Genomic DNA, 18,404 nt, shown 5'->3' with positions numbered 1-18,404 from the left:
CGAAAGGTACACTCGGAAACCACTATCACCAACAAATTGCCGAAACTGCCGAGTTGTAGTTAGGAAAGGGAGAGGGGGTGGAAAGGTTTGAATCTGCGTGCATGGATATCTACCTAAATATTTAGCCGTCATTTTTGACCGCCCGGGTACAGTAACATATACCGTAATACATTGTGACTTTCCGATATTTTCCGAAAGATTGACATTAAAACGTACTTAATGTGAGTACAGGTAATGTGAGTAGTGTTTTCGATTATTTTCCCTGCTTTTCCACCTAGGGTTGTAGTTTATCAAGTAATAATAATAATAATAATAATAATAATAATAATAATAATAATAACAATAATAATAATAATCGTTTTATCCTGTTTATCATACTATATAGAAAGTATCCATCTTAAAAATATATATCTTTGCTCCTGAAATAATCAAAGAGAAGGAATCACCCCAATATAATATTCCAGAAATATTGTCCCAAACGATCAACAACGGATGCAATCTACTGGTAAGAAAAAGAGATTCGGTTTATCGTTCTATTGATAACAATTCGGCTTACAGTCTCTTTTCCAGATAGGCGTCCAATGGAGGCAGTGAAAGGCTGTCACAAACAGGCGTTCGGCCTTTAATGAAATGGCCTCACGAGCCTCCCTAAACTCAATTAAGTGAAAACAGAGCAAATTTATATTTCAGGGTAAAATGAGAGCGTATTTGCGCGCAAGTGCACAGGGTTTGGAACTGCCCCAATAATTCATTTCATAAAACTGCCAATTAAGATATAGTCCTGTTATTTATGGCATCATAGTTTACTTCTGGGCTTCGTTATGATAAAAGAGATTAAAGCATTACGTACAAGTAGAATGAGAGAGAGAGAGAGAGAGAGAGAGAGAGAGAGAGAGAGAGAGAGAGAGAGCGAGAGAGAGATTATGAACGACCATTGTATATAGGTGATAATAAAGGGAAAAGATTGACTGGTGGCCTGTAGGTTGGTGGAAATAAGAGACCAGTGGAATGATGCACCATAAAAATCAGATGTTAATCCGATTATGAATGTCATTTAACTGTGTGGGAGTGTTGTGTAATGGGTAAATGATACAGAAAGCGCTTGGAGACAAGAGAGGCTCCAAAGAAAAGAAATCGAAAAATATATAAGCGACAATTTTCTATTATTATTATTATTATTATTATTATTATTATTATTACTTGCTAGGGTACAACCCAAGTTGGAAAACAGGATGCTGTAAGCCCAGGGGCTCCAACAGGGAAAATAGCCCAGTCAGAAAGGGATCAAGGAAAAATAAAATATTTTAAGAACAGTAACAACATTAAAATAAATATTTCCTATATAATCTATAATAACTTTAATAAAACAAGAGGAAAAGAAATTAGATAGACTAGTGTGCCCGAGTGTATCCTCAAACATGACAACTCTAACCCAAGAGACAGTGTAAGACCATGGTACAGAAGCTAGGCACTACCAAAGACTAGAGAACAATGGTTTCATTTTGGAGTGACCTTCTCCTAGAAGAGCTGCTTACCATAACTAAAGAGTGTCTTCAACCTTTACCAAGAGGAAAATAGCCACTGAACAATTACAGTGCAGTAGTTAACCCCTTGGGTGAAGAAGAATTGTTTGGTAATCTCAGTGTGTCAGGTGTATGAGAACAGAGGAGTGTGCGTAAAGAACAGGCCAGACTATTCGGTATATGTGTAGGCAAAGGGAAAGCATCCAATGTAGTACTGCCTGACCAGTCAAAGGACCCCATAACTCTCTAGTGGTAGTATCTCAACGGGTGACTGGTGCCCTCTCCAACCTACTACCTAAGAAAAAATGACTGACTGAATGATGATTCTAACTGAAATAAAGATGGAACTTTATACATTCAAACTTGCAGCAAATGTTGTACAGTCTCACATTACTTCTTGTTGTTTATTTAATTCCTTATTTCCTTCCTCTTGGACCCCTTGGGCTTAGAGCATCCTCCTTTTCCGACTAGGCCTGTAGCTTACCTAGTAGTAGTAATAATAATAATAATAATAATAATAATAATAATAATAATAATAATAATAATAATAATATTAATATTAATAATCCATCACTATGTTTAGTAAAGATATGAAAGTTTCGGTTGAAAAAGCAAGATACAAACAAGAAAATCAGAGAGAGAGAGAGAGAGAGAGAGAGAGAGAGAGAGAGAGAGAGAGAGAGAGAGAGAGAGAGCACTTATGATAAAACACAAAGAGGATATTTTTGGTGTGAATGGTAATCATGGACTAGGAGCCTTTATGATGAAAACAAAACTTATGCCGGGATACGTAGCTGAAAGAACGAGTAACGAAATGTAAAAAGTGGTCTTAGAATAAAGTCTTTTGTCAGTGGTTGTTAACCATTTTTATAGATTGAGCGATGAATGATGGACAAGAGAAGGATATACTGACTAATATGTGGTGTGGAATGTCTGATGTTTACATAATGAGTTATATAGTACAGAAGAAGAATAGCTATAGAATGAATAAATTAGGAGTAAAGTTGATAAGATATTTTCAAATAGGTTTCAATGATGTGTTGTATTAATATGGTATAAAAGTTGCAGTTATGAAAGGATTGTTGAGCTTCTGTTTTATGAAGACAAAAATTATTTTTTTAATATAAACAGGAAAACGCAATTTGCATATGTGGGTGAAATAAGGATATTTAAAGGTTAGAAACGTAGGGGTGTGTTTAGTTTTAACATGTAAAATCAAACACCCGAGTGCCCTCAAGTAATCTGGGCACATTAGGAGAAAAAATTATAATAGCAAATGTGAAACCATAAAAAAAAAAAAAAAAACTGGGTCAGGGAAAGGAAAAGGTATTGGAAGCTAGGAGTTTTATATCCAAGAATGGAGTGAGTGTGCACAGAAAAGTGATTGCTAGGATATACTAACGTGATGAAAAACTTTTGGTCAACTTTTGAATAGGTCGTTATCGGATTACTTTTACATAGCTTTGATATATACATATTGAATTATTAAAAGAAAATGAGAATTTCATAAAATTAAACGAGAATTTTATACCTTCCATGGTCACTGAGTACCCTCAAACTCAGACTCTAAAGACAACAGCAGTCAATAGGCCAACAGCTGAAAAACTCTTTCATGTTTAACCTCAATGTAAATTATGAGCGTAAATACGAATCAACAGGACGGAGCAACAAATGCCTGTTCGGTTGGGGTGGGGGAGAATGGAAATCATTTATTCCTTTTCTTATTTGATCGCAAATGTAATCGGTAAAATGAATATGTGAAGTGAGAAAATAATAAGTCGTTTGTAAAATATTTGAAAGAGAAGAATAGTCTCTCTGGAAGCTCAAGGTAAAACATATGAATAGCTATACCAACTACTTTCCATAGAAGTGAAAAGTAGACATTGAGTTCAAATGAAAGAGGTAAATATGAAATATGTTAAGACTGAGAAGTATGGTAATGCATAAAATTAACAAAAAGGTTAACCTAGATGAAACGTTTCATCAGTTGGTCATGTACTACGAATGAAGGATGATAGTTTCTGTAATAACTGTAATTTCTCAATGGATGTGAAGTAGGAATTTAAAACCTTTTTAACTTTTCACTTCTCATCTTACCCTGCTATTCTCTCTCTTCGCCACAACATAATATTTAGAGAATGGCACATATGCTTTTTGGTAGGTATGATAGCTTAATTTTGAAAAATTATATCGATGTTATTAGCCGTTTAGGTATGAATCTGATAGTGAACAGTGAATTGTTTTTTTTTACTCTATACCCATGTCTTAGGGTAAACGTGAAAATATATGTATAAATATATATATATATATATATATATATATATATATATATATATATATATATATATATATATATATATATACAAATAGTTATATGTATCATATAGTATATATACGTGTATATATACGTGTATATATATACACACACACACATATATATATATATATATATATATATATATATATATATATATATGTGTGTGTGTGTGTGTGTGTGTGTGTGTGTAAATTCTAATTATCTTGAAATAACACCGCCAGGTTTTTGTCATCGCTATCTTACAAGTGAAGGAGTGGATAAGAGTGGAGGAAGAAGGCTAAAGCTTTGCAGGGTTTTCAGGCAGTTCAGTGAGTCAGCAGCATAATCACAATTAAATATCACTTTTCATATCTTTTGTAATGTCAATAATCATTGAACAACAATAGAAAGATATTAAACATCTTACCATTATTTTCTGTACTTAATCGTAGTGATGTAATAAAAGGCTTGTTTTTTCTTGATTCACTCACAGATGTTGTACTGATTTGGATGAGGATAATACCCATATCAATAACGCCAGCCTGAAAAGAAGAATTCGAACGTTTTCAAAAATATTATATTTTTGGAATGGAAAAAGTATTTATCAAAAATATATCGACATAATAATAAAGCAATGGAGTACTATTTAGATATAGTGTACATCGTATACAGTATTTCAGGTAGTATTCATGCATTAAATTTCCAGAATAGCAAAACGTTTTTCTAATATAAGTATTTGGAATTCTATCGTAATTTCATTGCAAGAACTGATTAAATGAATATTGAAAGATACTGAATAATTCTTTGTAAAATTATCATTAATTTACTTCTACACGGGAAATCATTTCTAATTAATTATTTTCAAGAAAACAAAATTCATAAGAAATATAACCTTTGAATGTAAACCTTGAAAATCTGGCGAGTCCAAAATGGCACCTAACATTTGAAGCAAAAGGTCTCTCTTAAAAATAGAGACATGTCATGTATTCATGCAATTTCCAAGGTCATTATCAATAAAAAAAAAATAAACCCACTGGTGTACACGGAGAATGTGAAGTCATCTCTTAAAACAGCAAATTATACAATATTATCAAGACAAAGGAACTCCCTATTATAGAAATTAATCACGTAACAATATCGATACTTCTATGGAAAGAAGATAAATTTCACTCAAATATAAGGGCGAGAGAACTAAAAAGTCAAGTGCGCAGGGAAGACATAGAAGCCATTCAAAAAATACATTACATTAGTTTACGAGACCCGTCAAAAATGAGCTATATAAATTTAAAAAGATATGCACACACACGCAGCATCACCTCACCAGGGTCTGACTACTGCCCCTCCCCCTACCCGAGGGCCGGGGAGAGACGCACGTGACCAATATACATATATATATATATATATATATATATATATATATATATATATATATATATATATATATATATATATATATATATGAATATGTATATATGAATATGTATATATATATATATATATATATATATATATATATATATATATATATATATATATATATATCCAGACACTTGCTATTTATTTATATAGGCTCGATTATAAATAACAAATGTTTCACTTTTACCAGTATCAACCAGAGATTCAGGATTTCATTATGCATTAAATAATTATTGCTAAAATGATGTGGAATAATAAGTTACTTTTCATAACATATATCTTTTTTAAAAAGTTCTCTAAAGAAATATTCATTTGTATAAAATATAAAAACATTTTCAGATGAACACTACAATTCTTGACAGATTAGTTAATTGCCGTCATACATAATAATATATATGTCGATATACCACCATCATCTTACCTCATATTACGCAGGAAACGAGAACGGGTCATTTCCTCCCCCAGACCTAACACAGCACAGACAAATAATTCTCCTTAGAGAAGAAATCCAACACTTCTGATATGCCTGTATCTAATAAAACCGTATCTAGGTTTATGGAGGTACTGTGCTCTATCACTAAAATTACTCATTTCACTTGATGACCGATTAATCTGATTTAAGATTTCTATCTTTTCCTAATTGGGGTATACTGTTTTCCCTCTTTAAGAAAAACTGTTTAGATTTAAGCTAGTAGACTATACGAAAAACATTAAACTTATATTTCGACAACGGAAAACATCGAATTGAAAAAAAAAAATGTATACACCAATATGATGTTAGAGTAAGAGGCATAGACTAGCTATCTTCAAATAATCAAGTTTAGTATAATGATGTAAACAGAAAAGGGAATGAAATATTCTATCCAATTTACCGTTTGGATTTAACAATAATTTTATACTCCTCTTTCGTTTGTCTAGTGTCCTAAAACTATTTCCTATAAGCGTATCAGAAAGCCATCTGAATAGTAATCTGCTGAAATACATTACTTACAGTAAAGGGTCTTGTACCAACCGTGTGTCACACAATTGTACATAATTATTTTGTATATATTATGCTTGTATCTGCGCTCTTCCCTCGCACTAAAAAGAACCTGAATGATCATGTCTCCGTTTTGCTCTGTAACATTGTCTGTCTCTCGAACAGGTTATGCCCTGTTGTCTTGAGGTTTTGTATATAAAGGAGAGTGTTCCTTAATAAACAACTCAGTTGATTGCTTCCTGCCTTTGAGTTCACAACCCTCTCTCGGCACCGTCACAGTCTAAAGCTGGGTTTCATCTGGCTTCCATGCATCCCAGATAAAACTATTTGCAATGCTAATTAATAGCCATGGCTGCTCGCTTTCCAGGCACACAGACTGGTCGTTGGTACTGGCTAGAGTACCCAGACCCTGGGCAGAACACACATTCGGACAATGATTTTAACCGTTCTAAACCTTTGTTGCAGCAACGAGGAAAAGGACCAAAACCACAAGGAAATAAATACAATACAGCCAGAGAATATCCTCTAGTTGCAAGCCTGCATTATTGGGCTAAATAAGAATGCAAATGCAAGAAAAAGGTTTAACACTACTGCATGATAAACTGTGATCGAAAATAAATGCTAGAGGACAGGATCGGTAAAAGTACAGGACAGTGACATTTTTATTTCTCTTTGTATTAATGGCAACCAAAATGAGTCTATTTTTTTTTTTTTGTATTTTACAGAAAATAACATTTTATTCTATTATTCCCTTCCTCGGAAAAAAAATTTAATTGAAATAATTTTGTCACCTATGCGCAGGCATACTTTGCCTCGCAATATTCTTAGCTAGACCTAAATATGAATGGATGACAAAAGCCGACAGAGAAAAAGGCTGAAAATTGCAAGAATATGTTATAGAATCCAGCATGGAGCTTAGTATATAGAAAAGAATGAAGGGTTCTATTTTATAATATATGAACATGGTTTAGAATATATAGCTGAGGACGTTCGTCGTCTAATTGCTAACAACTCCCATATCTCTCTCTCTCTCTCTCTCTCTCTCTCTCTCTCTCTCTCTCTCTCTCTCTCTCTCTCTCTCTCTCTCTGAGAGATTTAAGGCGCTTTCTAACAAATATAGGTGTGGCACTTACAAAAAAAACGTCACACACCTATAGAGGAGCTTTTCAAATCGTGTAGGTGCATTGAACAATTCAACACACTCTTGCTTACTCATAAACATACTGAATATCAAGATACTTCCTTTACGATATTGTCTCCCTTCCTTCCTATATCCTAAAACTTTTTTTTAATAGTCCATCATCATCCATTCTTTCCATATGTCAGAACCACCTCAAATTACTCTATTCCATACTTTCACTTCTGCTATCCCTACATTTCACACCACATACACCTCGGTTAAACATACCTTACAAAACTGGTCAGCAACCCAGTCATACAGTCATCTCCATACTAAAGCATGTCACTTATATCACCATTAATTGCTAGTGATTTCCTTTCGTTAACCTCTTAATCATATCTCGACAGTGTCTTGTTCTCCCTGAAACTTCTGTTTACCTTGCCTCCTCTACTCTTCCAATTGGCCAAATGTTCCTCTTTCGTTTCTCTTCATCTACCCTACCCCACTTCTTATTTGAATACACATATTTTTCTCTTTTATCCTCATATAAGACCATTGGCTCTTCTAAGGTCAGATTTTGCCTAGTTACATTATTTGAATACCATTGCCTTGATATACCTCAATAAAGATGGGCAAGATATGTTTGATTGTCGTTAGACTCATAATGGAAAAGTTACTCAGCCCTTTTGAAGGTATTTCCTTATCCAATAGATTCACAAACACTAAACACGAAATTCCCATGTATTTGATACAGTACTGAATCCCAACTAAACTGCTCTTCCTTAGGCAGCGAGTCGAAGTCGTACATATTATTACCTCTGTCGAAGCAGTAAATATTTATATATAAATATATGTGTGTATATATATATATATATATATATATATATATATATATATATATATATATATATATGTGTGTGTGTATATATATGTGTGTGTATATATATATATATATATATATATATATATATATATATATATCTAATTATATAATTCTATGTGTATATATAAATGTATGTATGTATATATGTATATATATATATATAAAAAATTATATGTGTATATATATATTGTATGTATGTGTATATATATATACACACACACACACATATATATATATATATATATATATATATATATATATATATATATGTATGAATATATATATATATATGTATATATAAAAATATAATTATAGATATATGTGTATACATATGTATATATATACATATATATGTGGGCATATATCTATGTATGTAAGTGTATATATACATTATATATATATATGTATACATATGTATATATATATATATAAATATAATTATAGATATATGTGTATACATATGTATATATACATATATATATGTGGGCATATATCTATGTATGTAAGTGTATATATACATTATATATATATATGTATATATATATATATATATATATATATATATATATATATATATATATATATATATATACAGTATATAAAGATCTCTTTTTACCTTTTATATGAGTGTTTCTATAAGAGCAATCTACTAACGTTCACTAATTCCTCCAACTGTTTTGGATTCCGGGGAAACGAAATAAACCTTTATCTGTGTATTTATTTTTATTTCATAATACCCTTTAAATGAGGCCTAAGCGTATAATATATATTCGGTCTTTATCATCTGTCTACATGAATAATTATTTAAAAAATTACCAATGTCACATTAGTGCTCTTTCTCATATTTTCAATTTCATGGCGTTTTTTCTGCTTATCTAGGTGTAGTGTGGCGGCCAAATAGACTTACTTTCTCTCTCTCTCTCTCTCTCTCTCTCTCTCTCTCTCTCTCTCTCTCTCTCTCTCTCTCTCTCTCTCTCTCTCTCTCTCCACTACACATTGCCTTCCCCTTATTTATGTCTGCAATCTTTCCCCCTCACTTCATTTCCCCTTTCAAATTAGCCTCACTCAACCTCTCAATATCTCCCACCTCTTATTCCCAGAATGACCAACCAAGACCACTATTATCTGAGCCACTTCGATCTGATTGGCGAATAAGAAATAGAAATCCGATTAGAGGAAGAAAAAAAAAGCCTCACCTAGGGATAAATCTTTTTCCTACAGACAAGATGGTCTTTGTAGTTGGTGTTATTGCTTTTTTATACGGCTTATCTTTTTTTTTACCATAAGCTACTCTCATTTGATGGAAAATCACCCTTGAGTTTCTGTAGTGGAATCAAATAGACTTTTATCAGATGTAGATATTTTTTATATTTGTTTCTCTAAGATGCATTCGTATTTTTTCATTAGCTCTAGTATTATACTAATTTTCTTGGAAGCAACACTTATAATGCATGCAACTAAAATTTTACAGATATTAATCAAGAGTTTGAAATATTCAAATATTGAAATACAGTATATACAATATTTGAGATTTACCACTTTCTTCAGGCCCATTCTTTTAATCACAGAATCAGCGAATTAGATAACTGTGAGAAAATCTATCAGGACAAAAACACTATAACTTTTCCTATTAATTTTAAAAATCAGGTTTTACGGTTACATGAAAGTGATAGGATGAGTACGATCGAGAACATTACAATATATCAAACTGTAACCCCAAGATAATTTGGCAGTACAAATGTTTAGAAATAGAAACCTAAAATAGCAGGGAAAAGGGTTTGATCAAAATAACTGCTTATTAATAGCTTTTGAGGAAGTTAATTCACCAAGGAAGATATCCAGCCACCATACGATCCAAGTGGGAAACTTACACAATCTTTAATCATTATTGATGAAAATTTCATATTTCAAGTCAATTGGTTACTCACATAATCATTATACTTTTTTTCTATTCTTCAATTAATTGAAACTCTAATGAAGACTATTTTCGATGCCAGCAAATTTACCAGAAAATACAATTTTTGAGAGAGAGAGAGAGAGAGAGAGAGAGAGAGAGAGAGAGAGAGAGAGAGAGAGAGAGAGAGAGAGAGAGAGAGAGAGAGAGAGAGAGAGAGAAATTGCGAGTGCGTCTTGAATTAGTGATTGTTATGTGACTGGGATTTGCTCGATTGGAAATGACAGCATATATCAAGAAGAAGAAAGGAGATTAATTTCTGAGAGAGAGAGAGAGAGAGAGAGAGAGAGAGAGAGAGAGAGAGAGAGAGAGAGAGAGAGAGAGAGAGAGAGAGAGAGAGTTTAGATATTACGTATCGTTTGACTAACAGGACTATTACTATATTGCTTTGAAGCCCAAATGAGATTTTCAGTCACAAACCTTCCATTTTGCACTCAAAACGCCTTCCAATTTGCACTCAAAACACCTTTCATTTGCGCTCAAAACACCTTTCATTTTGGACTCAAAACACCTTTCATTTTGCACTCAAAACAACTTTCATTTTGCACTCAAAACACCTTTCACTTTGCACTCAAAACCCCTTTCATTCTACACTCAAAACACCTTTCATTTTGCACTCAAAACACCTTTCATTTTGCACTCAAAACCCTTTTCATTTTGCACTCAAAACATTGCCGAAAGAAAATATCTTCGTTTTTTTTTTTACAGTTATGCCAATAATTTTGGGATGTATCCATAACATTTAAAAGACATCTCACTAGCTTGCCAACTTTTATATCAGATAAGTCTATTAGTTTTTGTTACTGTAACACTCAATAAAAAAAATTTCTCGTCAGATAATAAAAAATTATCAAGGCTTTCAATTTAGTTGATTTTTTAAGATATAATCCTGCTCTCACGGAATGTAAGTCGAGAATGATAAAATTAATTTACAACCCATTTTTCTTGTGATTTTCAAGGATAAACACGAATATCTATAGCCAGACCAACAATATATTTAGGGATTCTAAGAACCCAGGAGAATTTGCAGTATTCGCATACGGCCCTGAAGAATCTTTCATACCTGACGATTAAAAAAATGAATATTGGAAGGATATCCCTCATACGTAAGAGATTCTGGCGCTTTCTTAACTTAGATCCAGTTAAGAAATCTGTTTCCTTTATAAAATGTACACATAATTTTGGTTTCTTATTTCAAAGGATATATAATGCTCGTCTGGGAAAGTAAGAGCAAATGTAAGGAAGAAGAGAAAGTGAGTTTATATTGAAGAAGATGCTGTATTTAAGCCTATGGTAAATATCCAGGTGGATAAAATGCTATTACTTTCTGAGGCACGATTGCAAATTTCCAAATATTTACTAACATTAAACAAATCTTCCATTCATATGCTATTTGTTAACAATATCATTCCCTTTGTGTTCTGGCTGACAAGCTGCTTTTGGGCTATTTGATTAATATTCCTCATTATTATAATTACATTCAATGATTATAGAACAACATTTCGCAACATATACCGATGGACTGACATATATTCACCAATTGATTGGGCAAAAGAGGAAGTTCTCCAGTCTTCCTACTGAACAGGTTGGTCATTTGTCAAAGAATTTGACAAATATTCTGGATGGTAGCATAAGATTCAAATAGAATTCATAAGCATAAAATGTATTTTCACGATCCGGAATTTCATTTTTAATCCAACCATGTATTATGTTTTTATTTAAATGGGTGAAGAAACAATGACACTGGGAAGCTGGTAACAGCTTTCATTAAAGACGAAGGAAACTTGAGCAAATGAAGATTTCTATTCAAGAATATCTTCTCTTGTGGTGACGTTAATCACAAGAATATTAATCCCCAAAAGTTGAAAATGGGCTCAAGAGTATCCTCTTCACCCAAACACTCAGCATAAGAATTCAAATAAAGGTCATGCTTTCTCATGCTCCTCATATATTGGGAGTAGTGTACTGAAATGTGCTCAACCATCAACCACAGAGAAAAAAAACCCTGTCACGTTGCAGTATTCTAAAACATATTTATGAGTGCAGTGAGTCTGGCCTTTCATCAATCACGTTAAAACAGCATTAATCTTTACTTACTTACTTTGATGGCTACTTTTCCGGTCCCATACAGCAGGGGAACCCCACTCTCTACGGGACCTCCACTGTCGTTTTACCTTGTTTGTTCAGAGTATTTAAAGTTTCATATCGCGTATTGTTCATTTACTGTCAAATCGTCCGAGTCAAAAAGTCTTCAGCTGCTGCTGTTGAAGCTTTTAAGCCAAGGGTAATATTATCATTGGAGCTTTAGTAATCTAAACATTGACAAGGAGAGGAGGCAGCCACTATCTTGCATATTCCTTCAAATGTGTGACCGAATTGGTCTATCTATATTAGTGGGAGACACTTTCTAATGCACAGTGACCATTTCAGAGGATCTGCATTTACTTCCTTATTCGCGTCCTCATTAACACGAATTCTCACATGAGAGATCCCAATATAAATGAAAAAGTAAATTGTACGGAGAAAAATAATTAAGAAAGAGCTATTCTTAAGCTTTTATAACTAAACGGTGGATAGTATTTAACAGAATCCAATGTATTCTTAGTGACAAAACATTTTTCTTTACTACGCAACGCAAGATGCAAAGCCTCTACCATTCTGTCAACTCTACTGCAAATGCACAGGCATAATTAGTTATCTTAGATAAAAAAAAAAAATATCCAGCACATCCAACACCATTCACTGACTAAGAACCATTTGTTAATAGCTTCACCTGATGTTTATGAATAGCATAACTTTGTGGTTAATCTTGTTTAAAAGGTTGTTATTCTTTAACAAAGATTTCGTCAGGGGGAAATTTCAGGTAAGATCCAAGGTGGGAGTTCGGTTAAATTACTACGTCTTGAGGGAGATCTCTTTTATCCGAAGTCTTTTTTCAAATCGGAAAATATTGATTAAAAGTTGCGGGGGCTGAGAAATTTAGTTGAAACTTATAGGGAAAACTCCCCTCAAATATAGAATGCCTACCCTACCATTTTGATTTCAAAAACAAATATAAGAGTTTTTTCCAGTAGGCCCCCCTTTATTTGGTAATTTATCCCATTTAAAAACGTTTAGTTAATTTATTAGTATCCGGATAAAAGTATTAGAAAACCAGGTTCTAACACAACTGGAAAAAATTTCTTAGGCCAATATTTTGCATAACAATGAGTTTCTTAATTCATATACAGTATGGACAAGCTCTTTTAATTCATAGGCAGGACAGATAATATTGAGTTACTTCAATTCATAGCCGGATAGGCCACATTAACTTATATTGAGAGACAGGATAGACAACATTGAGCTTTTTAATTCATAGGCAACATCGAAAAATCTCAGTATCTTTTGCAATATGTTGTTTGTTTAACTGTGTGCCTGTGACACATTTCATTTTCTTTAAAAAAAAGTCACGGAAATTGTTTTTGACAAGAAACACAATTCCGTATATGCATATTCCCTTCAAAATATAGCAATTATAAATATGCAAACTGTAGATGCAAAACATGTTTTGAAAAAAAAAAAAAAAAAAAAAAAAAAAAAAAAAAACTTAATAAAACTTATGGTCGTTTGAATGCATTATAGCGTATCTATTCACAATATACTCATGTTGATGAAATGTGGTGTGTGTGTGTGTGTTTTGAGACCATGAAGATAGATATTCATTATACAAATAATACCACACTTGATACAATATACTTCAAAATACTGTATATTAATTTCATAACAAATATCATAGCATACACAAAAGCTAAGACACAAACATAGTACTTTATAATTCATGTATTAAGCGTTTGAAAAAAACAATAGTACTCCATAATTCATATAAGTGTTTGAAGAACAGTACTTCATAATGCATATACCGAGAGTTTGAAGAAATAGTATTTTATAATGCATATAATAGCTGTTTGAAAAAAATAGTACTCCATAATGTCTACGATAAGATTGAAAAAAGTACTCCATAATGCATATAATAAGCATTTAAAAAATAAGATAACTCCATAATAATAATAAGCGTTTGAATTCATTAATAATATTCAATATTTTCTAAGAATCAGTTCCTATTCATCAAAGAGAATTCTATGAACTGTCCAGAACCGAAGGTGAATTGTGCACAGATTGCTGAACGAAAAAGAAAATACCTTTCTTGAAACTACTTTATGAGCTACAAATTATCTGAAATTACTGGCATTATGAAAGTTAAATGAACTTGGAAAAAAAGTCTCACAGCTCATTACCGAAGTTACAGTCTTTGCAACCGCACTTTATCGCTAAAGAATGGATGAAAATTCTTATTTTTTCTTTTGGTACGGCATTCAGCTCGTTGCTATTAAAATTTCTTTAATATTTCGTGCCGTTAAACGTAGTAAAAATAACCGAAAAGAATTATTTTGCTTATGCATGTCTTCTTGACTTATTATTAAAGGGTAATATAGCACTGTTCAATTTTGTTTTACCATTTAGTGTCCAAAAAGCATCTTGTCTGATTTAAATTTAACTTGAATATTCGGTACCTCCAAGTTAGTTCCGAGACATTCTTTCATGATGGAAAATTCTTTAATCGGGTATTCTGTTTGATTATTATCACAATACTTCTACTATATTCATTCAAGCAAAAACTCCTCAATGAAAAATAACTCAAGTTACCAACAAAGCTCAAGAACAAATACATAACCATTTAATCGTATTACGCTATGGATCCTTTTATGACAGTTTGAATTCTTTTATTAACTTAATCCTTACATTCATATCATTATTTTACTATCAAGATATTTCAATCTTCTCAAACAATGTCCAGGTTGTATCAGTATTTGTTTTATTGAATCCTTTCCACACCATAAAAAAGGCTAAGAAACACTAGCTTTATTAGTAGAGTAATATTAAATTTTTAATAGTGCAACACGGCCACCAGGAAGGGTGGGAAGCATTAAAGTCTCTTTAAATAGAAGGGCCTTGATATCCAGAAAGAAAAAACTGCCTACAATGGGAGTTCTTCACAATGCTATAGAGTCTCTGTGCAGATGTACGAGGTAGCTCGGAACTTTTAGTAAACTGGCGGTTTAGTAAAAGCAAGTGAAGTATTAGTATGGCAGCGAGTGTTGTGTAACTTTTATCTTCTGTTAGGGGATACCTGCTCAGTAGTGGAATTATCTATATTTACTCTCTCTCTCACACATACACACACACATATATATATATATATATATATATGTGTGTGTGTGTGTGTGTGTATATATATATATATATGTATATATATATATATATATATATGTGTGTGTGTGTGAGTGTGTGTGTGTGTGTATGCCTTTCTGAGTGGAGATGCCTAAGCGCGGTGAAAGGTCTTGAGTATCGTCATGATCAGCAAAGCTGTACTAGTCAGGGCCACCCATACTAAATTGGTTTGCTGTGAGCGATAAGACGAAAGTCTCTTACCATCACCAATCCACAGTGGCCAGCGCAGAGATGAAAACTGGCCAAACCCAAGACATGTCTGAGGCCTTTATCCAGCAGTGTACTAGAAAACCTGCATTTTTGTTGTTTTATATATATATATATATATATATATATATATATATAGATAGATAGATAGATAGCCTACCCCAAGTAAAAAAAATTACTAATAATTCATTAATCAACGATGTTATTGAAATGACATTGCTATCCACATGCCTCCGACCCTGACTACACCCTAATACAGTCCAGTGAATACTGGGTATCTAATCGAGTAATTACGTTTATAAAATTCATTGATTATTAAAGGAACTTGCCCACTTCTCTCTTCCCTTGCCGTGTCCTTTCATAAAAACATTGGATAAGACAAAGGAATCTTTTTATTTCTCAAAAAGCGAAAAACATATACCAGAAAGTGTATTTTTCCTACACCGAGAATAGCATTCACCATTCTAATGAGAACAATTCCACTTGAACAAATGGAGCCATATGTTTTCATTACAAGAATGTATTTTCTCAAGGGAGCACAAAGGGGATGATATATAAGACAGGGAAGATAATAAGTTGAACGTAAATCAGCCAACTTCATGATATGTTACAGCACCATCAGAGGATAATGCATTTTCTCTCTTCCCCTCTGGTAATCTTTTGCTTTCGACTTGAAATGTTCAAGTTGGTTATGTGCGCTTTCCTTCACGATCCACTACAGTCTTTTGTACTTTGAGACCATACACACAATGAAGCTTCAGATCATTATACTGTACATTGTTTAAAAGGGGAGAGACACATGAAGGGTAATTTTCTTCATACAAATATTTTTTCCTTTTTGAATTATTATCATAAGGATATTTTCCCTTACATAATTTCTATTATTATCAATCATTTAGTTTTCTGAGATTACCTTCTCAATTAAGTTCAGAAATCTGAATGTGTAGGCCTACATATATCTCCTTTTTCCTTCAAGATTATGTCTTAGGAACAATGGAAACTTGCACACGTTTCCTTCCACTTATAATTATCGCCGATAATTGTTTTTTCACTGTTTTGATTTTGACAAATAATAATATTTTATATGTCCGACGAATCAAAATTAGACAATTAGTCATGGAAAGTCTATCTAAGGGTTTAAAAGCCGCTCATGAATGGCAGTGGCAAGGGACAGTGACATTGCCCTATCAAGCGGGACAATGCCCTAGACACTGAACATATATACATGTGTTCAGCGCCCAAGCCCCCTCTTCCACTTAAGCTAGGACTGAGGAGGGCCAGGCAATGGCTGCTGATGACTCCCCCCAAACCCTCCATCCTTAGCTCACAAGGATGGTGAGGTTGCAGCAATCAAAGAAACTTACAAATGAATCCACAGAAGGAAGACATAATATAATAAAATAAAAATGTACCCTATGGATGCCACTCCTTTACACCTCCCATATAACACCCTCATAAGCCTTATTTAAATATAATCGAGAGAAACAGGTAAACCTTTTTCTTCAGATATTTGGGGTTGCTAATGTGGCCCCTTGGCGTGTATTCTATTTGGTGACGTTTATTCATCAGAAGTAGAGAAGGCCCTTAACCTCAGCCTTTAAAGTTGGCTTTTTAAAAGATGAACAGATGACCTATTCTTTACGATTGACTTCAGTGAAGATGCTACCCTTACATTCCTCAAAACACAAATATACGGAACTCGAGCCTAAACTCCATTACAAATTGATTTATTGATTTGAGTTTTGTGGTATCTTGATATCTAGTCATCGATACGGACATTGTTTGTTATGAATAAAGAATAAAAGGAATTAAATTAAAGCCATGAAATCGAAGTTGTCCTTATAAATGTTAAATAGCTTTCAGAATATCTGCTTCTGAAATAAATCTAAAAATACCACTTGTATCGTATAACATATTCTGCTAAAAAATCTTGGCAAGGATGAACTTACCATGCTAACATCGAGCCTAAAATAGATATATATTACAGAACACATTATGCAAAGCAGCCTTACGTTCCCGGATTTTAACCCACACAAAAGAACCAGGACTATCCAGCACGCTGAAATTCAAAAAAGCAAAAAACGTAGGTTTATCCCTATACTCCTCCATAGCACACACTAATCGTGCAAAACATATTCATAATACAAATAATAGATGTAGGACCCACCTTGCTTCGAAGTGCGTCAATATACAGTTTGATAAAGAAATATTCCCCAAAACAGCTACCATACATAAAGGAATAACATATCGTAACCAAAACCTAGACAAAGTCAAGGTTATAAAAATAGATCATTTTCCATAGAATAATGTCCATTAACCTGCACAGTCAAATAATTTCAAGTACCTACACCCAGCGAGATCTAGTCAATCCAGTATCGATTGAAAAAAAAAAAACATATTACAGGTATAATAGAGAGTCGAACAATGTAGTATTCAAGTTCAAATGATCCAACAGGACGTAGCGAACCCTCAATATATGATACCTCACATGCAAGGCGCCAAGCATTGAAAGTGGTCAAAATTTCACCGCAAGTAGGGAGCAACCTTACAACTTATAGACACCTACGACCAATGAGCCCACACTCCAGACTCCGATAAAGGACGCAGAAATAATCCACAGAATAACTCAGTTCCACGATCTGAAAATCGTGAAGTCATAAACATACAGAGCATCAATCAACAACATTAAATTAAATAAAGAATTTAATATCCCCACCACCAAAACACTACGGGACTACATCCAATGCCACATCAACAG

General features: G+C 33.1%; 1 long non-coding RNA gene across 1 annotated transcript in view; it reads right to left on the bottom strand.

Moving 5' to 3' along the window:
* Positions 1-4,241: 4,241 nt before the first annotated feature.
* LOC137631810 (uncharacterized) overlaps positions 4,242-18,404 on the bottom strand; it is a 104,363-nt gene continuing 90,200 nt past the window's right edge. The window contains exon 3 of the long non-coding RNA XR_011041948.1: positions 4,242-4,361. This is a non-coding gene — a long non-coding RNA (uncharacterized lncRNA). The remainder of the gene's footprint in view (positions 4,362-18,404) is intronic.

Source organism: Palaemon carinicauda, chromosome 40, assembly GCF_036898095.1.
Source record: "Palaemon carinicauda isolate YSFRI2023 chromosome 40, ASM3689809v2, whole genome shotgun sequence".
Classification (NCBI taxonomy): Eukaryota; Metazoa; Arthropoda; class Malacostraca; order Decapoda; family Palaemonidae; genus Palaemon; species Palaemon carinicauda.
Note: the sequence above shows the minus strand (reverse complement) of the source record. Positions and strands in the feature narration are given on the sequence as shown.